Raw genomic sequence first — 24,112 nt, 5'->3', positions numbered from 1 at the left:
CCTGCGGGCAAACGGCCACGCCCCTTGGCGCCGGGAAACCTCAAATGGTTGGGGACCACTGCATTAGGCAAAGCTGTTGGCTGCCTGCCCCGCCCTGCCCCATTCCTTCTTTTACATTCCCCTGCTCCCATGGGGGTCACGCTGCCCCCCTTTGAGAGCTGATGCTGAAAAGTGCTGGGAAAGCTCGGGGCGATTATCTGCCTGACCCCGGTGAACAGGAGCTGCCAAAGGCCCTGAAGTGTGACAGACCCTGGAGCTGTGACCGGCCCTTTCACCCAGCAGGATGTGCCGAATGCCCCAGAGGACCAAGGGATGGTGGGCGTGGCACTTCAAGCACACCTTGATTTTCTTCTGTCAGGGCTGGGGCATCGGACCGTCCAGGCTGGGTTCCTGTGATTTCCCGCGCGTGCTGGGTGGATGGTTTCCTGTCCAGTGCAGATTGCTGCTGGTGCGGGACCTCTGCATATAAACGCTGGGTAAGTCCTGGTGGGTTTTTAATGGGCACTGCCATGTGGTTTGGTAACTCAGGGTGCCCCTGTATAAAACTATGGGACACCAACATCTTGAATACTGTGTACAGATGTGGTCTCCTCACCTCAAAACAGATATTTTGGCCTTGGAAAGGGTTCAGAAAAGGGCAACTAACATGATTAGGGGTTTGAAACGGGTCCCATATGAAGAGAGGTTAAAGCGATGGGACTTTTCAGTTTAGAAAAGAGGAGATTGAGGGGGGATATGATAGAGGTCTATAAAAACATGAGTGGTGTGGAGAGGGTGAATAAAGAAAAGTGATTTATTAGTTCCCATAATAGAAGAACTAGAGGACACCAAATGAAGTTAATGGGTAGCAGGTTTAAAACTAATAAAAGAAAGTTCTTCTTCACACAGGGTGTAGTCAACCTGTGGAACTCCTTGCCAGAGGAGACTGTGAAGGCTAGAACTATAACAGGATTTAAAGAGAAGCTAGATAATTTCACGGAGGTTAGGTCCATAAAAGGCCATTAGCCAGGAGATAGAAATAGTATCCCTGGCCTCTGTTTGTGGAAGGCTGGAGAAGGATGGCAGGAGACAAATCGCTTGATCATTGTCTTTGGTCAACCCTCTTTGGGGCACCTGGTGCTGGCCACTGTCAGCAGACAGGCTACCCAGTACTGCCGTTCTTATGTTAGGGTTCTTGGTTGGGGCACAGGGCAGAGCCCATCGGTTCAGAGCTGCTAAGAGCAGAGTTATTTGCACTTACGTCCCAGCCAGACTCCCTCGTATCCCCTAACACAGGGCTGGGGGGATCCTTTTTTGGGTCGGGGGCCACAGAGAAATCCGTCGGGCCTTGTAGTAGTTGGGCGGCAGGAGTGGAGCTTAGTGCCTACGGGGCCAAGGGAAACAGAGAGGGCACCATGTCCACAGGGCCGGGGTGCCATTTTCCCTAGGGCCTCCGGGGGGGTGGGGGGGGGGAGTGTGTCTATGGTCTAGGAGGCAGGGCCCACCAAAGATGAATCCGACCCAGGCTCTGGTACATCTCTGCAGCGCTGCCGGCCGGTTCCCCCACCTCTTGGTCCTCAACCCAACTAGACCCGCTTCCCGGCGGCCGGTTCCCCCCCACCCCCTCTCTTCCAGCCAGTCCCGCCCTCCCCCCCCCCCCCCCCCCCGGCCCCTGCTGTTCGGTATTTTTTTTAAACCATCTGGTAACCCAAGGAGGTGGGGGTGAAAAGTGCATGGAAATGCCTGCACAGGCGCGTCTGGGAATGAGATGCTGCTCTAACATCTCCGCCTCTGTTCACTTCCAGCCCCTGCCTCGTGGCGCTGGCCCCCCGTGGCCTGGGCAGGCCCCCCAGGCGCACCATGGCCCGGCATAGCAAGCTGCAGAAGCACGTCCTGAGCCTATACAGGCAGTTCCTGCGCGCCGGCCGGGAGAAGCCGGGATTCCTGCCTCGCATCCAGGCTGAGTTCCGGAAGAACGCCAGCATCCCCCGGGCCGACGTGATGCACATCGAGTATCTGCTCCGCCGTGGCCAGAGGCAGCTGGCGCAGCTCCGAGACGCGAACACCAAACAGATGGGCACCTTTGTCCAAGCCAAACCTGGGGAACAGTGACTCCTGCTGGTTGGCGCAAGCGTCTGTCTTGTACTGGGACGGTTGGGGGTGAATTCACAGATCAGCCTTCCTGGTTCTCACATCCCTGTACCTGCTACTGCAGTACAATTTCTGGTGGAAAATTTCATGCCCTCTCACAGCCTCCAGTCACCCTGACCAGCTCAAGATTGAAGTAGTTGTGCAAAAGAGCATCTACACTGGCTTGTGCTTTTGCGCAAGAAATGTGTTTTTGCGCAAAAGCATTCGTGCCAATGTAGACATTCTCTCGCGCAAGAAAGCTCTGAAGGGCCATTTTAGCCATCGAGCTTTCTTGCGCAAGAAATTAACGTTGCTGTCTACACTGGCCTCTTGTGCAAGAATACTTGCACAAGAAGGCTTATCCCTGAGCTGGAGCATCAGAGTATTTGCGCAAGAAGCACTGATTTTGTACATTACAACGTCAGTATTCTTGCGCAAAAACTCACGGCCAGTGTACATAGCTTTTGCACGAAATCTTGCCAATGTAGACACAGCCTGAGGTTACACGTCTACTCTTTTTAAATAAAAGCCGAGTTTCTGACTGCCTTCCCGACTCTCAGACCTGGGGCTTTGTGTAGAGCACGAAACACTGGGAGGGTGGAAGTAACACAGTGAGACTTGGGGACGCTGTTCCCAGGGCCAGTCAGTGGGGCTGGTGCGGGAGAGCGCTGGGCCACGCCGTGGGGCTGGAGCACTGTGTCAGTACAATGAGGGGCTGGAGCTGTATCACTCATCTCTGTCTCCCTCTGCCCGCGAGGAAATGTGGCCCCGTCTCTGATCACTGTCTCGCTGCTTCCAGCTGGGTCTCTGCGAAGGGCTCACAGGTAGGAGATTGTTCCCTCTCCCATCTCCTTTCCAGTCAGGGTCCCTTCTCTCTGCCCCGCAGAAGGGCTGTCTGTCTGTCTCCAGCTGTCCTTCTGTGTGTGTGGGGAGAGGAGGAGGGTGAGGTGGGGGGGGGGGGGCGTGTTTTTGTTCTGGAGCAGTTTTCAAAAAGCCCAGGGCAGCTGGAAGTCTCCGGTGGAAGTGGGGTCTGGGGGTTACAAGGAGACGCTTTCAGGAAGGGGTTTGCCAGAGACATGTTCCCGTCCCATTCGCCGGCAGCAGCGGGTGCAGGTCGTAGTTGCCCCAGGGGTGTGAAGGAAGGAAAGTGACTGTTCTATGCTCAGGGTTTGGGGCTGGTCGGCCGGGCTGCAGACAGAATTGCCAGGCCGCTGGGCGAGACGTGCCCGGCCTGCACCACCCAGCACTTCAGCAGTGATTTAAGGGGTGTGGGGCTCAACTGCAGCAACAGGGGCCAAATCACCAGGCCCCAGAGTGGCTGCCCCGTTTGCCCTCCCCTCCCCCCCATTGGTGGCACTTGGTCGGCCACAAAATGGCACCAAATGACCTAGCCTGGGAGACCAGCTCATTGGGCCCCAGCTGCCCCCAGTGCCAGGGGAGCTGCTAATTGCTACTGGCTCGCTATCTGCCCCACCCAGTCAGAGGGCTCTGAGGGGCCCCTCCCCACCCTCCCATCACAGAGACCTGCCGGGGACCCCCTCAGACCTTGCCTAAGGGCCACTCCCCATTGCTCTGCAGCCAACGTCCTCCACTCAGGGCTCCCCCAGACTCCTGCTCCCTCCCCCACTTTGATCCTTTGCCGCCTGGGAGGCCAGCCGCAGCCCCTCTGAGGGCCACGGGGCCCAAGCCAATTAATCAATTGCATGATGCCCCAAGAGGGAGACCAGGAAATCTACAGGCCCCGGCCTAGATGGACGTGATGCGGGGAACAGCCAGGGAGTTCATGGGGTGACCAGCTCTGAGCACAGAGAGAACCAGGCGCATGGGGAGGCAAGAGGCAGTTTCCAGGTTCTGCCAGGTTCTGACACAGAGCCCCTCGGTCCTGGGACCCTCTCCCTGACTCTCGGCTGTACAGCTCGGCCTCAGGGATCAATGTTCAGCTTTCCAGCCCTGACAGTGTGAGCAGGCCTGCGCCAGAAATCCAGTGTCATTTGGGTGAAAAATATGCAAAGAAACTGCGTATGAGCTAAAGGGAGCTGTACGGTCCTGGCAGGAGAACCAGCCTTGGGAAGAAAGCTTCTCACAACTTCTCACCAATGTGTGTCACTTACTCTCCACAGGGAACGAGTCCAGCGTGACCCCTGCAGAGCTCCTGAAGACGAGTATGAATGTAAGAGCCTTTGTAGAGCATTGGGGTCACCAGGGGCACCAGCACGTGGCAGCGAAATATGGGGGTTGGCGGTAAATTTGGTAACTGGTGGGGGATGGGCAGATCCCAAATCAGTGTGAATGGCTGAGAGTTACAACAACCAACTGCCTGTGATCAAAGTGAATAAGGATAAAGAGTCCTCAGGGGTCCCATGTCTTGTGCATCTGAGTCCCTGAGGTTCCTTTGTCCCACCCTTTGCCTGTGATCCCCACCCTCCATTGCCAGAGGTGTTATCACTTCTCCCTCTTGGAAAGGTCACATCCCGGGGAAAGCTCCCATGGAAAGTGTCCATCCCTGTCACTGGGAGCTGGAGCTGCCTGGGGGCTGTCCAGTCCATGTGCCCTGTCCTAATGGACTAGGATATGACAGTACTGCTATAAGTCCTAACAGACTGGGCCGTGTCAAGGAATTGGTGCCCATCCATTTGCTCAATTGTGAGGCCCAAGGTTGAAGGCTGAGATATGCATGTGGGGTATATGGTCATCGTAGAGTGTGAGAGGCTGGCAATATACTTTGTTCAATACCCCCTAAAATGTCTATGGTTTTTGGAAGCCCGGAGGAATTAGTGTCACATCCCAGAGAGAAATTTTGTCCTTAGGAAGCAAAGTCACACACAACTGGCTGGGCTCTGTTCCACTGTATTATAAACTAACTCAACGAATTATTCAATGCTCAACCTGGTAGGAAAACAGGGCTACGTCTACACTGGCCCCTTCTTCGGAAGGGGCATGCTAATTTTGAAAGTGGGAATAGGTAAATCCGCGGGGGATTTAAATATCCCCCGCAGGATTTAAATAAACATGTCCGCCGCTTTTTTCCGGCTTGGGGAAAAGCCGGAAAAAAGCGTCTAGATTGGCCCGATCCTCCGGAATAAAGCCCTTTTCCGGAGGATCTCTTCTTCCTACCTGAAAGGATAAACCGTTATATATAATCTATCTATCTATCTATATTAATTTTTCTCAAAAATTCCTGTGGGAAATTTCAACTTTTCCATGGAATATCAAAAATTGAAATATTTCAACAGTAAAATAAAATATTTAGATTTGAATTGGGTGCAAAAGGGCTGTCATTCAGCTACAATGGGAGCTGTCATTCAGCTACCTCCTGCTCCTGGTCTTCTCTTTGAGCTGGGCTCTCTGGCTCTCCCAGGACGCATCCCACTCGGTCTCAGTAGCCAGTATAAGCTGTTCTGGGTTGCAGTGCATCCTGGGAATTGAAGTCCAGACAGCCTATTGAAGTCCAGACAGACTATCAACACAAGGCCATTAAACTACAAGTCTCTTGAGACACCATGTTGGTATTATTGGTCAGAATATTTTTGGGGCCTGTCCAAAATATTTCATTTTTGGGCTGCTCATTTTTTGAATAAAACATTGACCTTTTCTGCCAAAAGTCGACTCTGCCCGTGACAAAATAGCTCTGTTGAAAACTCAGACAGGCAGTTTCCATTGGGAATCTTCAAAAGTTGAATTAAATCCTTCTGTAAAGTATCCTCGAGTGTCCCTGATCATCAGCAGGGAGCCTTGCCCTGGCTAGGGGAGGCAGGAGCTGTAGGGTTTTTCAGGAGGTGCCTTCCTTTAAGGGCATTTACAGCCACGTGATGATGTGTACCTGTTATTCTCTCCTCAGATGCCTTAGTGGTTTGGCCGGGAAGAGCCACGGTGAGTCTCAGCTTTTATTAAGGACAAAGTCATGAGAGAAAAAAGAACGATTGGTTTCCCTGTTCCAGATCGGCAGGGACCTGTGGACTTGGAACGTGGATTTATTCAGGGTTTCCAGGCTTCAGGTCAAAACAACAAGGGATCCAATGGCATTTTAAAAACTACCAAAATTATTAGGACAGAAGCATTTGTGAGGTACAGCTCACTTCCTCAGATGCTTGAAGAGAAAGAAAGGCAGGGATACAGAGATGGGAGTGTCACATCAGTGCAAATTCAGTCAGGTTGGAGGAGGCTCACTTCCAACAGGGATGAGAAGCTGAGAGTGATGAAAGAGTGTGAGGGATCTTGGTGGATTCGCTTACAAAGACGAAACAGTCGTGTTTCCTTGGACACAACAAGAGCCACACAACAACAACAAAATACTTAGTCATAGAACCATAGAGCTTCATGTGTTTCTGGCTCCAAATCTCTTCCCAAAAGCTTTTGCTCAGAGTCCTGCTCCAAGTGCTCCTCTCACTCTGTCTTTCTAGTTGTGTCTGAGGTGTATCTGCTGCTTCTGTCGCACATCCCTCCCCACGCCTGTGTTTCTGTCCAGACCCTGAGGAACCCCTTTGGATAGCCTGGCCCTGCCATTCCCAGACATGCCTGCGGTCTAGTTCCTGGTTGGTAGTTTCCCATTGCTTCAGCTGGAACTGAATACAAGGGCATTTCATGGTTCCCTTATTTAGCTTGAATGGAAGGTGCTTCTCACGGCCACCAAATTCAACAAGGTGCTGGGATTGTCCATAGATCAAAGACATACTTGCTGGGCTTTACCCACTCTCCCTGATAACAATAGGATACTAAAAATGGCCCAGAACGGTTATAAATATTGGCCTTAACCACATCAATGATTAAAATATGAAACAGGACAGAAAAAAACGGAATTGCCTGTAGCACAGAAGAGTCCTTATTTTACATAATAATGCCCCATCCCAGGGAGAACTGGGCATCACCACCTCATCAGGGGTGACTGGCGTGGAGAGAGGGAGAAGGGCTCTTTTGCCTAGCCGGCGGGTGTCAAGGCAAACCCCAAAGTGACCTAATCAGGGGCAGAAAAGGATCAGATGGAGAGAGATTATGTAGGAAGTGGGGATATTGGTGTTTCCTGGCCTAGACATGCAGTAGAACTGCTCGGGCTGTTTCTACAGCAGTTAGGCATGTACAATCCTGTGTAATCAATTAACATTACATTTTATGTTTAACTGGTTAACCCATTAAGTGGGGTCCTGTGGGCGGGGAGCTACTCCAGCCTGGCTGGAATAGTCCCCTTGTCCACAGGGCTCCTGGCTGCCCTCTCTGGTTGCTGGTCCCATTGGGCTGTAAGCTGCTGCTCCCTGCTCTGTGAGGCTGCCAGCTGCTGGCCCCACATGGCTGCTGGATCTTGGCTGCCGTCATCCAGTCCATGGTGCGGTGGGCTCAGCAGGGCCAGAGCAGCTCTGCGCCCATTCACACTCCTAACAGCCGTGTTGTCAAAAGGGCTTTTTTTGGTTTTAGGTTGGCTCAGCAGAAAAGTAACATCTCCATGTTTGAAAGTAAAGCATCCACAGCGCTAGAGAGAACAGACACCGACGTACATGGCCACACTCTGCAATGGGATAAGATGTCACTGATGCTTCACTTGCTGAAATGCAGGGCTCATCGGTGCACAGTCACATCACACAACCTCCCCAAATCACAGGCTGCCTTAAGGCCAGAACGTGGGGAACCATTTTGGTGCCACAGCTGGACAATACACAGCACCCTGAAGCTCTCTTGGAGAGATGGGATGTTCTTAGGGCAAGTGCTGCCTGTCTGCCTTTTAGAAAAAATGTTTCCTATGAATAAAATTGGGGAAGATGCCCAAACTCTGTATTCCCATGCCCTGACTCTATATATCGACAGCTCAGATCTCAAGTCCTGTCCTCTCTATGCAGAGATTCCACTGCCAACTCAAAGTGGCCTTCTCCCCAGATCCCAATTTTGCCTTAAGAATTCATGAGGGTTTTTTTTAAATATGTTTTTTCCATCCTTTGATTTGCCTTCTGGTGTTTGAGCCTTTTCCAAGATTTTGCCACAATCAAGAGGGCTAGAAACGTAACTTTTGAAACAAAACGCTCACCTAATCCGAATCCCCCAAGAGCTGGGGCTCTAAGAAACACAGAAATGATCTTGTGAGTTGCTGCTAAGTCAGCAACACTGACCACAGTGTTAGGGTCACCTTGGAATTTGCAGTGTCTGTGTCCCTGTCTTGTGCCTTGTTGGCTTGTGGGGAAGTTACAAAATAGGGTAATATGAAAATATGGAATTTACATATCAAACAAAAGCTATTTGTCATCAACCATGCCTTGGTGAAACCACATTTGTTTTCATCAGCCTGATATTGCAGCCGTGTGGCTGCAAGAGAACCTGATGAGAGCATTTAGCTCTCTGGAAAGCAGTTTTGCATGAAGCAATTGCATTACTTTGGGGTATGTGATGCATGAACCTCTGGAGGCCAAATAGCAGAGGATCCAGGGGTGCATAAAGGTTACAAGAATCCCCAAAGCTGGGATTTACATTAAGAACATAAGAATGGACATTGTGGGTCAGACCAAAGTTTCACCTACCCCAGTAGCCAGTTTTCCAGAAATGGCCAATGCCAGGAGGTTTCTACTGAAAGTCTGGCTCCCCACTGGCCTTCATAATTTTTGGCTTATAGCTAGTGGCATGAGGTAACAGAAACAATGGATTTTACAAAGTCCCTTCTTAGCGGGTGGGAAGGTGCCTTCTTCTGGCTAACATTGCAGAGGTCAAAGATGAAATATTTCCAGGCATTTCATATTATCTCTTATGCCCTATTTTAAGACTTACACATTGTCTATAAAACCCACAATGGAGCCCTGGCACATTGCCAGATGTGAAATGCAGCTAAAGTGTGTCTCACTGAAGGCCTTGTGTAAATGTGAAATATCCAAGGGGACCTTTCCAGTGGTGGGGAACTTCCTAGCACTTCACACAGGTCAGCTCCAGTCTCTGTTCTCTGACTAACTGTCCATTGATTGATCTGATCTGAGCCTTACACTCACTGATGAGTAAGTAAAATCTGGGGAAACTAACAGGAGAAACCCAACTAATTGAAATAGTCAGGGCCTTTCACCCAGACTCTCTGTATTGTGGTGCAGTAACATGTCTATTGTGGTAGCACATAGGGTACGTCTAGACTACATGGCTCCACCGACGGAGCCATGTAAACTAATTTACATGACATAGTCAATGAAGCAGGGATTTAAATAATCCCCGCTTCATTAAAATATAAATGGCCTCCGTGCTGTGCCGAAAATTAGCTAATCTAGCACAGTGCGGCAGTCTATACGCAGATCGGTCAGCATGGGAAGGAAGTGGCCCTGTCCCCAGTTGGAATGAGGAGTAACGGTAGTTCGAACTAGGAAGCCTAGTTCGAACTACCTAGTTCGTGCCGCGTGTAGCCGCGCGGCACGGGGTTCGAACGAGCGGGGATTTAAAAATGGCGGCGCCCCGCTTATGCAAATGAAGCCCGGGAAATTCAAATCCCAGGCTTCATTTGCAATTGCGGTATGCCTACATTACCCCGCTAGTTTGAACTAGCGGGGTAGTGTAGACATACCCTAAGATAGATAGATAGATAGATAGATAGATAGATAGATAGATAGATAGATAGATAGATAGATAGATTTAATATTTACTATAACAAACATCTAACAGAAATAACAATGTAGACATGAAATGAGCTAGTCTTTGTTATTTTTTTCAGATTTCTCTTTGAAAACACATTGGTTTTCAAGTATTGTATTTAAAATAAGCTTTTGGTTGCCAAACATTGGGTAGGGAAATTGGCTTTTTGATTTTGTTTTATTTTCTTTTTTTGAAGGCACCACAAAGTGACAAAGACACTGTTGGATCATATGAAAGTTTAAAAGCCGTCACCATAGAGAATACCCCTTACTCTACACTTCCTGTGAGAGTCACGCCTTCCTCTGTAACCTCTGAGCTCTGTGAGTGATCCACTCCCCCTGGACTTTGCATTCATAGAAATCTCAGGCTGGAAGGGAACTCGAGAGGTCATCAAGTCCAGCCCCCTGGACTGAGGCAGAACCAAGTAAACCTGGACCATCCCTGACAGCTGTTTTTCCAACTTGTTTTTTAAATCTTCCAGTGACTGGAATTTCATAACCTTCCTTGGAAGCCTGATCCACAGTTTAATTATTCTTACAGTTTGCATTTTTTCTTCACATCTAGCCTAAATCACTTTTCTTGCAGATTAACTCCAATAGTTCGTGTCCTACCTTCAGTGAGACTGAGAACAATTGATCCCCATCCTTTCACAACAGCCCTGAACATAACTGAAGGTTGCGATCAGGTCCCCTCTCAGTTTTCTTTTCTCGAGAATAAACATGCCCCATATTATTAACCTTCCTCCATGGGTCAGGTTTTCTAAAACAATTTCTTGCCTACTATACCCCTTTTCATCAGTCCACCACCTCGCCAGCTATTCACAGTTTTGTAGCTGTCCACTCGATTTGTTGTTGCACAGTGTACTACTTTCATTTGTCTATTAAATTTCAAACAGCCCAATTCTCCAGTTTCTCAAGATCTGTTTGAATTGTTATCCCATTCTACAATGTGTTTGCAACCCATCCCAGTTTGGTGTCATCTGCAAATTCTATAAACAGTTGTGCACTCACCTTATCCTAATTTCATCTAGACCACATTTCCCTAGTCTTACAATATGAATGTCATGAGGGATAATGCCAAAAGCCAGATGAAAATCAAGATATATCAGGCCATGCTGCTAGGTGAAGTGGCAGAAAAGTTGCAACCTAAGGGCTGTGTAGCTCTTCAGAGCGTGATGTCTGTGCAGGGGAACCAGTGAGGAGCTGAGACCAGAGGACAAAACAGCCACAGAGCAACCTTCTCACCTTTCCCAGAGGGGGCATCATGTGGATGATAAACTTTGGGCCGTGTCCACACTCAGGGGTTCTTTCGAAAAAAGTACCCTTTTTTCGAAAGAACTTCCCCTGCATCCAGACTCAAGCCGCGTTCTTTCGAAATTATTTCGAAAGAACACGGCTTTTCTTTCGATGGCGGTAAACCTCGTTTCACGAGGAAGAACGCCTTGCTTCGAAAGTTCCTCTTTCGAAGGAAGGCTTTCTTCAATGTAAAGAGGCCGTCTTCGAAAGAGAGCATCCAGACTCGCTGGGTGCTCTCTTTCGAAAAAGCGGATTTCCTCTATCGAAAGATCCGCCTGCAGTCTAGATGCGATCTTTCGAAAGAGGCTCTTTCGAAAGATGCTTTCGAAAGAGCCTCTTTCGAAAGAAGCCTGCAGTCTAGACACAGCCTTGGGCAGCCAGCGTGCTGTGTGTTCTCCAGCAGAATCCCGCATGAATGGAAGCAGCAACTGTCTGGGGTGAAGGGCTTTTTAAAAAAGGTAATATGAGCTGCACACAAAAAGCCTCTTGCAATGTATGAGAAGGCCGTTTTATTAGTCCTAGTACACTAATAAATATGTAGCCGTGCTACATATTCCTGAGATCCATTTATTGGTGTATTACCTATTTCCTAGAGAGGGCTGGAATTTTCCCAGTGGAATGTGTTTCCACTGGAAAATGCAGTTTCATCAAAATTGAAACACCTCAAAGAAACTTGTCAATTTTCACAAAATTCTGGGTAACATAAAAAGAAAAAAAAAAAAAAGGTAAATGAGTTGTCTCCATCAGGTTGAAAGGGAACCTCTCTATTTTCCCTCCTAAAGTGGCTTTCTGTCTAATGTTTTAATGTTTCATTCCAGAATATAAAACTGCTGTCAGTTGTTGTCTCCGTATGTGTTCTCTCTGTGTGTGTCGTGCTCACATTGGCCATGTATCCCATACAGTCCTGGGTCCACCGTGGTTGGGTTGGGAGGCACTGGAGCAGGAGGGATAAAGGGCCTACCCACGGTAAGGTGGAGGGGTGGGTTCAAGCTGCCCAGTAAACCATTTTTGCCCATTTAATCACCTAATAAACCATCTTGTTAGTCTTTAAAGCGCTGCATAGTCCTGTCTTTTGTTTCCCAATGAAGGTTTTCACAGGATCAGAGTGATGCAACTGTGAAGTTCAGCTTGATCCATGATATTGTAAATTCAAATGTACATTTCCCACTGACTCTTGTTTAAAAACTCCTGAGATGGGGTGGACATTCCATAGGCCTCCTGGAAAAGTTTGTGTGTTAAGGAGCAACTTTAAAGAAAAAAGAGACCAGATTTCTCTAGCAAATGGAAGAAACACAGAATGTACCATCAAGTCTGTACAGTAAGTGAACATACTTCCCTATAGCTACACATGCTACGAGGGGGAGGGTGGCTGGATGCAGGAGATGGCTGGAAGAGGTCTCTTCACGGTCTATTTTAGTGTTCCTCTCACCATATGGTGGTGACCTCAGAAAAGGCCTGGTTTCCAGTCCTGGTAGCTAAATTGACTGAGCCTGACTCAATGGACAAACCCTCGTAATGCTTGTGAAAATGCAGGCTGACACATGCAGGGGAACCTTTTAACTTGCCTGGTCACTCAATCACGGATTTAAAAGTAGCCATTCGTTGACAAAGGAATTTCACTAACCAATTACACTCTGCAGAACTTGGAATTCATCTACAGATCTGACACTGGTACCTTAGTCTTGAACAACAACATTATCTGATTGGCGCATTAGAAAGCCAATTTCTCCCACCTTTAACATCTGTATTTTCATATTGGGGTCCTGCAACTGTCAGGTACTTCTTCTGCTGTTATATATATCCCTTGGTTTCTGTTATTTCCACTCCAATTCATCTGATGAAGTGAGTATTAAGGATGTTAAATATTGACTAATTGACTAATCGAATAGTGAATGCATTTTGCATTGACTATTCAATTACTTGGTAGGGCACCTCTGCCTTTGAAGTGTAGCAACAGTCCTAGGGCTGATGCTACGCTTGAAAGGTGAAAGTGCTGCATGGAACCTGCAGTCAGCGGGGGAGACTACCCTGCCGACCCCGGGCACCCTGCAAGCGCTCCCGCTTTGAACCACCGAAGGGATCAGCTGGGGAGTCCTGGGCTCCACACAGCAGTGCCACTTTGAAATGCTGCAAGGAGCTTGACTCCAGGCTCCCTGTGGAGTTTCAAAGTGTCAGCACTGTATGGAGCCTGGGGTCAGTGGAGGAGTCCCCAGCTGATCCTGGCCTCCACACGGCACTTTCACCTTTGAAGGGCTATTGCTAAGCTTCAAAGGCAGAGTGGGTCTGTGGACCACTTTGAGAAACACTGCTCTATTGTATACCCAATAAAACTGGGTATGTATTTTTGAGGTTCAGGATTTCCCCCTCCCATTCTGTTCATGAGGCATCAAAACTCTGATTATCACAGGCTCCAGACAACTTTTCTGAAGCTGATGAGCTAGTCCTGCTTTCTCAGACAGAAGCCTAGAAGTGAAGAAATACATTTCTGCTCCTACCCTAAAAGGGTTCACTAGCTATATACATTCTCATCTGGGTAGTTGATATTTGGGGTACATAGTTTTCATCTCGTCACCAGTATTACATATTGGACAAAACTGTCAAAGCACCAAAGTGACTCTTTTACCCAGCAACTGGTTAGAAAAATGAATTTCCATCCCATGGAAAATGGCATTATTTTGACATTTTCTTCCATCCCCAATCAAGCCAATGGGTCAAAATACCAACATTTTTCAACAATGACAAGTTTTAAAAAAAGACTTGAGGAAATGAAAGTAAATTCAGACTTGAGGAAATGAAAAAAAATGATTTTTTAAATCCAAATGAAATTTTTACCAAAAACACAAATTACATAAGCATGAATGGGAGTCAATTTATACATTTTATGAGCAGAAGTCCAATAAACTAGATATGCCAAATGGATCCCTGTTATAGCCAATATTTAAATGGGATTTAAGAAAGAGAACCCCTTTTACTGAATGCAGGGAACATTAGCTTATTGATTCTAACTGTGTGTTCTCTTCTCTGAATGCCTACTTTTACTTCTTGGACAATATTTCTTGGATCAGAATATGCAGTTACTATGAATCAATCTGCTATTTCATTACTTCACCAAGAATGTCCCCTTCATATGCTCAACCCTTCTCTGAACCCCTCTCTCCGTTGCTGCCCTCAGTCAGAGCAGACCCATCTGCAGACTTCACCTCCCACTCTGAGCTTGGAGGGAGGTAAAGAGGCATCTTACTCGTTCTGACTGGTCCACTATGCCTTGATGGGTATCAGACATCATCTGCTGCCATCTACCTCTTGGCTGGGACTTTTCTTCCCATCAGTCTCAAGTGATTTCAACTCTTAGCAAGCAGGACAGAAGAAACACATTTAACCTGAAAAGATTCCTAAAGATGCCTATTTAGCTCTTCTCTTTGAACAGTGGGGGAGAACACATCTAACCCATGCAGGCTGGAGAAAACATAAATATGATTTAGATTAGAATAACCTTCCCTCGCCCCTTTTTTCTCATACGCTATGTCTACACTGCAGGGGGGGCTTTTTGGAAAAAGGTACGCAAATTGCGAATCACAATTTGTGTACCTTTTTCTGATTCTTTTTTCAGAAGAGACTTTTCCAACATTTGGCCTGCTTACATTGGGCGAAATGTGGGAAAAACCTCCTCTTTCAGAAGAGCCCTTATTCCTCATCAAATGAGGAATACTGGGCTTCCCAGTGCATGTGCCCGCTTTTTTGGAAATTGGTCCAAAAAAAGCGGATGCTTTCCCTGGATGTGGCAGAAATTTTTCAGGGTATCCCAGAAAAACTCTGTAGTGTAGCCATAGCCATAGAGCTCTGAAAGTCAGGTCCCTGCTTAGCAAGGTTCTTTTTGATAATTATGAGCCCTTCCCTTTGGAACAAATTTAGCAAGATCCTGCTTTTCTGTTTTCCCACAAAATTACAAACATTGGCAACCATATTTTAGCTCTCCCTGCATTTAATAAAACAATAGCTGGGGTAGAGTCACAAATTAAGTTAATTACAATAAACAAAGTAACACTCAACTCTGCAAACTATCTAACAAATCTAAGCAAAGCAGGAGCAAACTGTATTTACACACCAACACACTCAGACTACGTCTACACTGGCATGATTTTCCGGAAATGCTTTTAACGGAAAAGATTTCTGTTAAAAGCATTTTTGGAAAAGCACATCTAGATTGGCAGGACGCTTTTCCGCAAAAGCACTTTTTGCAGAAAAGCACCCACGGCCAATCTAGACGCGCTTTTCCACAAAAAAGCCCCGATCACCATTTTCGCGATCGGGGCTTTTTTGCAGAAAACAAATCTCTGCTGTCTACACTGGCCCTTTTGCACAAAAGTTTTTCGGAAACTTTTCAGTAGAGCTGCTTTTAGGTACACTGGTATCAGAGAAAGAATTTAGGTTGTTTTCTTCAAGCACAGCCAAAGGCTTTCTTAATTTATAGCAGAAGTGACTTTAAAACACCCCCTACACACCCACGGAAAGGAAGGGCTGTTAAATGTGAAAATTGGCTGAAATGTCTCTTCTCCTGTTTATTTGGCCATTCAGAACATGGGACTGACGCCTCCACAGTCCATTGTCATTGTCTGTGGTTCAGATCAAAGGAAACTCCTTGGTTTTTCAGTTTCAAACAGGAAGCTGGGGCTGAGGGATGGTGCAGGGACAATGTAGTGAACCTTCGTTTCATACAGACAGCGGCAACACAGTCCACAGGAGATAAAAAACCGACCTGCCTATTGTCACAGCCCTGAGAAGCAAAAGGAGATGCAGAGGTGAATGCAGCAGCTTCCTGTACCTGCTACCAGAAGCAACTCAGTTGGGAGGGGCTGTGTCTGATCTTCTGTGAATCCCAGTGGGCAAGAGGAAACCCAGAACAGATTCTGGTCTCCTTGTTGCCTCTCCTCACCAAATCTCCTGATGATCCCACTGCTGCTTCTCTGGCTTTGCTGTGAGTAGTGTGGATATTCCACCTTTTATTTTTAGTTGAGACTGAGAACAAAATATTTGAGCCTGGTCCCCTTAATTAAAAGGCAACATTTTAATAACTGGTCTAAAATTGAATTTAAGGGTAAGGTTTGCCAAGTCACCTAGGGGATTTCAACACACAATTCTCATTCACCTTAACAGGAATTGAGAGTCCAGATCCTTTAGGGCACACTTAAAATCTCAGCCTTAATTTTATACACATACTGAGACACACATATAAAGGTTAAGATTCTACCATTGCAAATTCAGTGTAACTCCACTTGACTTACTTTTGATTTGAACTGTGCAAATTTGGGGCAGAATCAGACAGTAAGGAAATATCACTTGTTTAATCAAGATATCTCTGTTTAAGATCCACCACTATAGAATGGAACTTATTTTGGAAGATTAATAACCTATAAATTGAAGATATAATCATTTAATTTTCCATTGGGACACCTACAATATGCACACATGAACAAAGAGCGTGAAATCTTCTTGAATAATCCAAAATGGAATTCAAAAGAAGTCATAGGGTACGTCTACCCTATTTCAAAATAACTAGTGCTATTCTGAAATAACTTAGTCCGCATCTACACAGCAGGCTGTTTTTTTAAAATAGTATCTAAATACTGTCAAGTTGGAAGACTTCTTACTCCAACTCCTGTTGTCCTCATTGTACAAGTTTGGGTAGCTTATCTGAGGTAAGCTCTGCAGTGTAGGAATACCCACAGTGATTAGAGGTGGCTGGATTCCACATATATTTATTTGTCATCTAAGAAACAAGGAGTCCAATTCTTATAATAAATAATCTGATCAGTTTTATTTGGCAAGTAAGAAAAAACACCATGCCAAATATTTATTTAAATCATTGGAAATAATTGTTGTACCTACACTGTATTTATTATTTTAAGCACCATTCTTTTCCTTTTACATGCTTTCAGTAGTTTAGTTGGCAAGCATCATGACTTTAGTTGCTGAGTTTAAAGAGAGAGCAGAATGGGAATTTTTCATGGTAATGAAAGTTCCAGTAGTTGAGAATATGTTCTGACTTCATTTAAAAACAGCCTCACATTTTAAAAATCTTCCTCCGTTCACATACTCAGAATTTCCTTAAAACAATCTCCTTTTCAAATTCAAATCTCTTCTTAGTCACAATCTAGAAGGAATTTTTTTTATTTTCAATTGTTTGCCTTAAATCTCTTTAATCATCTATGTGACAGCAGAAAAACAGGCATGTCTTTCCAAGCAATAAAACAAAATATGACTGACTAATTTTCACATGGACAATTAATATATAATGGAATTTTAGAAGCAGCAATTTTCCAGGTAACTTGGCCTTTGTCTGATATGAAACAATTTCAGAATGGCTCAATTTTTTTCAAAGCAGACAACATGGAAGAAGTGAGCTAGGTCAATTGCGTAGCTTATTTCAAAACAGCTTATTTCGAAATGGGGAGCATCTACACAGCACTTATTCTGAAATAGAGCACCCTTCCTCTGGCTTTCCTTATTCCTATTACAATGAGGGTTGCAAGAGTCAGAGTAAGAAGTCCTCCAGCTTACAGTATTTCGACATTATTTTGAAATAACTGCCGGCTGTGTAGATTTCGAAAAAGCATTGCTGTGCAGACGCCCCTCTAGAGTTTAATAGGGAATGCATTGTCTAGAATATTGCAAGGAGCTCCCAGGGAGTTAAATTTTTGCACTAGTGTAAAGTCAGTTAAATTGGGACTGAGATCTTAGTTTAATCTAGGCTTGAAGAGAATTGGTGCCCCTTTATATAATGTTATTATAGCTCTGCATTTACCTGCTAGTATGTGATATTACTCAACATCATGTGTCATATGATGAAAATGTTAAAGGGGCAGAATGCATTTCCTTTCTTTTTTTGTATTTGAAACATCCAGGTGTCATTTTGCTCAACCACTCTATCATGTCTGCATTATAGCGATTTTTTTTTTCATTTGTGGACCCCTAAAATAATTCAAATGCAGCTGCAGATCCCTTTGGAAATATTAGGATTTGTCCATAATATTACACAGCTTTTACTGTCACAGCTGTGTCAGTACAGTTGTGTCGATAAAAATCGAGTAATGCAAACGCTGCTGTTTGTGAGCCCTTTTCCTGACAAAATCATTCTACCACCTATGAGAAGGATTTGTATTGTCAACAGGAGAGCGCTCCTGCGGAAAATGACCCATTTGCCACTGAAAAGTTTGTCTTTCGAATGAACGGGGTGTTAAGCCTCCGTGAATGACAAATGTTTTGTTGTTTAATTGGCAACATAGACAAAGCCTTAGATTTAATCTGCAAACCCACAAGGGACCCTGGATCATAGGCTATAAACCACCATTGTATTTAATTTCCTTTATATCTCATAAGAGAAAATAATATGCAGCTAAAGGTATTATTTATCTCTGGGTAACGGAGGTCAGAATGTGCCCTAACCCATTCCAGCAACAGGTGAGTCTGGATTTACCCAATAGCAGCATAGAACAAAGCTTGAGCCTGTGCCCAAAACTAAAATTGTGTGTTTATTTTAAAGGGGTTCATTTCACAAATCAAGAAATCTGCAGCTCTCCGGGTGAGTATTTGCTCCACATTCCTAGAACAGAAATAAAATAACACTGCAGAAAAAGCCTGCAATTTCTGAAAGACTAGCAATGAATTCCGGGGACAGAAACTGTGAGGAGCTGGGTGGGGTTATGTAGACTGGGTTAAAAATATTAATTGTTTATTAGATGAAGGTCTCTATATTGAGGGAAATTAATTTATTTACCAAATTCCACAGGAACATCTAGAAAAACACTGTGCAAAATACTTTGGCAGATAATTAATTTAATAGCAATGGCGTAATTGACCAAACAGCACAGTGATTGAAAGCTGATCAGCAGTATTAGCTTGTGAATTGCTCTTAATGAACATATGCTCTTGAGTATAAACAACCAAAAAAGGATGCAGTAAAACTAAAAGGTAAACCCTGGGCTATGCAGGAATAAAAATAATAATAATGAAAAAGATGAATCACTGGAATTTTTTCCCTAAACCAAGGCCTCAGGCTTCTTTTCCGGATCCAAGTCCAGCCTCTTTTCCACACCTGCTCTGAACCCCTTGGATGGCTCTGGCAACCCATATAGGGAACTGGGATATAGCAGACTTTTTCATAAGAGCCTTTCAACCCCATTTGGAAATAGTGGATAATGCAGCGGGTCAGCAAACCCAACCTATTGCAAGCTTCTGCTGTCACAGGGGCCCGGATATGTTATTTTGCTTGTCTTAGATGGTGCCTATATAAAAATTTCCTCCCCAAACTTCCCATGATGCAAGGATAGATCAGTGTCATTTGGAAAATTAGGGAGAAAGAACCTGGCTTGTAAGGAGTATGGAACACTGTCCATAGTCTGTCTAACCAGGAATTTATAATTCTGGGCTGTCTCTGACTTTATGAATTGGTGTGACTAGAGCACAATTAAAATCAAGGCACCCAGTTTTAGTGGCCGCTGATAAATTGGAACTATTTGTTACAGTTGGATAAGTAACTCTGAGGGTGCATCTACATAGCTGGGCTTTTAACTCAAAATAAGCTATGCAAACTGAGCTACATCAATTGCGCAGCTTATTTCAAAATTGGGAGCATCTACACAGCACTTATTTCAAAATAGAGCTCTCCTCATCCGACTCCTTATACAATGAGGCTACGTCTAGACAGCCATGATTTTCCGCAAATGATTTTAACGGAAAAGTTTCCGTTAAAAGCATTTGCGGAAAAGAGCATCTAGATTGGCACGGACGCTTTTCCTCAAAAGCACTTTTAGCAGAAAAGCGTCCGTGCCAATCTAGACGTGCTTTTGCACAAAAAAGCCCCAATCGCCATTTTCGCGATCGAGGCTTTTTTGCGCAAAACAAATCTGAGCTGTCTACACTGGCCCTTTTGCACAAAAGCTTTTGTGCAAAACGACTTTTACTGAACCGGAGCAGCATAGTATTTCCGCAAGAAGCACTGATTTCTTACATGAGATCGTCAGTGTTCTTCTGGAAATTCAAGTGGCCAGTGTAGACAGCTGGCAAGTTTTTCTGCAAAAACAGCTGATATTGCGGGAAAAACTTGCCAGTCTAGACACAGCCTGAAGGTTACAAGAGTTGGAGTAAACACTCCTCTGGCTTGACAGTATTCCAACATTATTTTGAAATAACTGGTTGTGTAGAGACAGAGACAGAGGCAACAGACTGACCCCCCACTTCCTTTCCTTCTATGGGCTCTTTGGGGCAACATTTCCATTGGGATTTTGTAAAGGCCCCAAAACCAGGCAGGTGACCTTATATATTGGGCCAAAATCTCTGCTAATGTCCTTAGAGCACTGGCAGGTTCCATCATTAAGGAAATAGACCCATTGTCTTTAGCCGAATGTTTTTATTACTCAGGTAACCTCTCTGCTCCTCAGCTACTTCTAGACAAGACATCCTCTGAGGAAGGAGTCGGCTTGGTCCTGAAGTGCAAAGTACCTGCCCTCTCTCCTTTTTCACGTGTTATTTTCTGCAAAGATGGGAAGGATCTTGGAAGCTGGCCAATGCAGGAAACCAAATTTGCCTACAGCTATCGCGTGAGTGTGAACAACACAGGGAGATTTACCTGTCTGTATCAGCACAAGGATGATCAGAATCAGGAAAAGAATTCACTTCTAAGTGACTCCCAGAACCTGGATGTGACAGGTAAGACACTAAACTTGCCTTAATTATACAAATATTCTCCAATATTAGAGACATCCAAATGGGCTACATCAAAATGACCAATAGTTCTTCTAACCCTGTACACTGTCTTCCGACAGTCGCCAATGCTAGGAACTTCAGAGGGAATAATCCATCCCCTGTAATCCAGTCCCAGCTTCTGATGGGTGGAGGTTTAAGGACACCCAGAGCATGAGGTTGCATCCCTAACCATCTTGGCTAACAGCCATTGATGGGCTTGACTTTCATGAACTTCTTTTTTGAATCCTATTACTACTTTGAACATCACAACATCCCCTGGCAAGGAGTTCCACAGGTTGACTGTGGAGAAGTATTCCTTACGTTTGCTTTAAACCTTCCACCTACTGATTTCATTGGGTGCCCGCTAATTCATGTGTTATGTGAAGGAATAAATAAAATTCCTCTTTTTACCTACTGGTGCCTATTTGATAAAATGGACAAGAAGTGAGAACAAAGGGGCCCAAACAAATCTCCTGTAAAGTGGGTTGAGAATGTTGTTGTTTGTGGAGACAAGTCTCACAGGGATAGAAAGTCTAACAGATGTAATTGGGCATAAACTTCCATGGGTAAAAAAGGTTGGAGTAGAAATTAGAGGCAAGAATATATTATATATTACATTATATATTACTGGAAGTTTGACTGAGCATTGCATTTTTCTTCATTTAAATTATTATTCTGGGGTGGATCTGGGAAGTGGGGGGTTCAGTATGCAGGCTGCCCCAGGGGAAGAGAATAACCCCAGCCCCTCACACTGCAGCAGATTGGGTGGGGAAGAGAGGGAGAGGTAAGAAGTGCCTACCCATAGTCGCTGCTGCTACAGTGAGCACACAACCCGGAAAACAGTGCATGTTCCCCGGCTGCGGGACAGACCGACACACAGACAAACAGACACACAGACAGAGAAATATATATTAGATAGCTGTCCCTTTCTCCACCCTTGTCCCCTGGCTCAATCCGCAGCACAACTCCCTCCTGCTAGACCTTTCCCTTTCCATTTTATGAGAAACAAGCGAATTCCAGGCTTATCCCCTTGTCCTGAGATAATCAAACCCTGACCTAGCTTTACGAAGAGAAAGCAGCATACCGAATTTGGTGGTCCTAGCTGTTACGGTGTAGGAGAGGTTCTTGAACACATAGACTCACTGATGGACGGAAGAATAGACAGACAGACACACCTTTCTAAAGTACATAGTAAGAAAATATATTATATTATATTATATTATATTATATTATATTATATTATATTATATTATATTATATTATATTATATTATATTATATTATATTATATTATATTATATTATATTATATTATTTCTTTAAGGTAGAGGTGGGGAATCTCAGGCTTAGGGGCTGAATACGGACCCCTGGCTTGCCTGGATCTGGCCCCTAAGGCTAAGGGGCTCTCCCATCCCGAGTACTAGAAAGCTCATGCCTGCTGTGGAACTGGAGCACACAAAGTCTACTAGCCTGGACCCCATTAGGTTCTGGCTTGTGAGGGGATTGTGGGGAATGTCTTTCTCCTCCGTTAGGGGCCACGTCAGTACGGGGCTGGTTTTTCTTTTTTTGCTTCTCACTTGTGTGCAGCCCCAACTGATTTTTCCATGGGTCAGTGGCCCCTGACCCAAAAAAGGTTCCCCACCCCTGATGGAAGGTATCACAGGCCTCTTCATTGTTTATGGAGTGAGATGAGTCAGGGCACTGGTTTCTTTGGGGAGACCCCTGCCAGGGGGTTCAGGAATGTGCGTTTTGGAGCGTGCTTGCATACAGCTGAGCATGCTGCCCTGACTATCGCAGTCTAAAATGCCTAGTTCTCTCTACAGACCCCTCCCTATGGAGTCAATAGGAATATCTACTGCAACAGGTCCAGAGAGCCAGATTCGATCCCTGGGGACCCATTCAGGGGCACAAATCTGCCTTCCTCAAGGCCTAATGTGAGACCCCAACACCACCACATCATGCCTGAGGAGATGGTGAAAATCTAATGGAACAGGCAATGCTCCATTCCTGGGTGGATCTTAGTTCTCCTCTCTGGCCACTTCGCTTCTGCCTAACCAAAGTGACTGGATCATCCACCATGAATTAGCCCCACAATATTTAACTTAATTAGTGAACCACAGAAAATGAATAATGGCCTGAATGGAGTCAAATAGGACTCAGCCTTACTCTCCAGAGTCCTGGGACTTTCCATGATGTAACATAGGGTGGGGGACAAATGGCTTGGTCATGGAGGTTGGGTCCATGGAGTAGTCTTAGCCAGGGGGTAGGAGTGGTGTCCCTGCCCAAGGTTTGTGGAAGGCTGGAGAGGGATGGCACGAGACAAATGTCTTGGTCATTGTTTCGGTCCATCCCCTCCAGGGTCCCTAGGGTTGGCCACTGTCGGCAGACAGTCTATTGGGCTAGATGGACCTTTGGTCTGACCCAGTACAGACATTCTAAGCTCAGGGCTCAGGGTCGGGGGTCTCACTGGACCACCCTGATTTTCATGCAAACCTGCTCCTGGGTGGCCAGGCTGGCAGCTCTCCTGCCCTAGACAGCCACTTTCCTGTGCCTAGTGCGGAGGTCGTGGACAAGGTTCATGATGTCGGCACTAGAGCAGGCGGGTGCCCGCCTCTTGCGGTCCCGGGCAAGCTCCCGGGAGCCGCCAGCCTGGTCCCAGGAAGAGGGGGAGGGCTGGGGGACATCGGGTGGGTGGCTCGAGCCGTGCCAGGTGCAGGGTCTGCTGGCTGGGTGCTGGCAGGCTTGCACCTGGCACGGGCACCGTAGCCAGCCCGTGCCCCTTTAAGGGCTCCGGGGCTGGGTGGGGGGCAGACGAGTTTCCCTGGTGCTGGCCAGAGTGGCCACCAGGGAATCCTGGGGAGGGCTAGCCTCCCACTAGTTCGAATTAAGGGGCTACACACCCCTTAATTCAAACTAGCTAGTTCGAACTCGGCTTAATCCTCGTAAAATGAGGGTTTTCTAGTTCGAACTAAGCGCTCCGATAGTTCGATTTAAATTCGAACTAACGGAGCGCTAGTGTAGCACCTAGGAATGTTAGTTCGAACTAACGTCCATTAGTTCGAACTAACATTGTAGTGTAGACATACCCTTATTTCTTGGCAATTTTCCTTGTTATGGGTGTGAATGTTTTTTTAATTAACATAATTTTAAAATCAGAGGACATTTCTTTCTAATTCCTCTCTAGAAACTGTTCTTGAGTGTGAATCCCAGGGATGAGAAATCTTATTCGAAAAAAAATGTTTTACGGATGTTTTTGTTTTAAGAACATAAATACAGTCCAGATATGGCAAATATGTGTAACTCATATGCTTGTGTGGCCCATGGCCTAGAAAGGGTTAAGCTTACCTGAGTCCTTCTGTACTGCTGATTGGGAGCCACTTGTGGTAAG

General features: G+C 45.8%; 2 long non-coding RNA genes across 2 annotated transcripts; both read left to right on the top strand.

The window, feature by feature from the left end:
- The first annotated feature begins 2,749 nt into the window (after positions 1–2,749).
- On the top strand, positions 2,750–7,645 carry LOC142824053 (uncharacterized). Its single transcript, XR_012899093.1, has 4 exons — positions 2,750–2,933; positions 4,230–4,279; positions 5,948–5,979; positions 7,516–7,645. It is a non-coding gene; the product is annotated as an uncharacterized LOC142824053 (long non-coding RNA).
- An 8,053-nt stretch (positions 7,646–15,698) lies between these two features.
- Positions 15,699–20,676, top strand: LOC142824029 (uncharacterized). The gene is made up of 3 exons (XR_012899085.1): positions 15,699–15,960; positions 18,526–18,564; positions 20,403–20,676. It is a non-coding gene; the product is annotated as an uncharacterized LOC142824029 (long non-coding RNA).
- The last annotated feature ends 3,436 nt before the right edge of the window (positions 20,677–24,112 follow it).

Source organism: Pelodiscus sinensis, unplaced genomic scaffold (assembly GCF_049634645.1).
Source record: "Pelodiscus sinensis isolate JC-2024 unplaced genomic scaffold, ASM4963464v1 ctg37, whole genome shotgun sequence".
In the NCBI taxonomy this organism is placed as follows: Eukaryota; Metazoa; Chordata; order Testudines; family Trionychidae; genus Pelodiscus; species Pelodiscus sinensis.
Note: the sequence above shows the minus strand (reverse complement) of the source record. Positions and strands in the feature narration are given on the sequence as shown.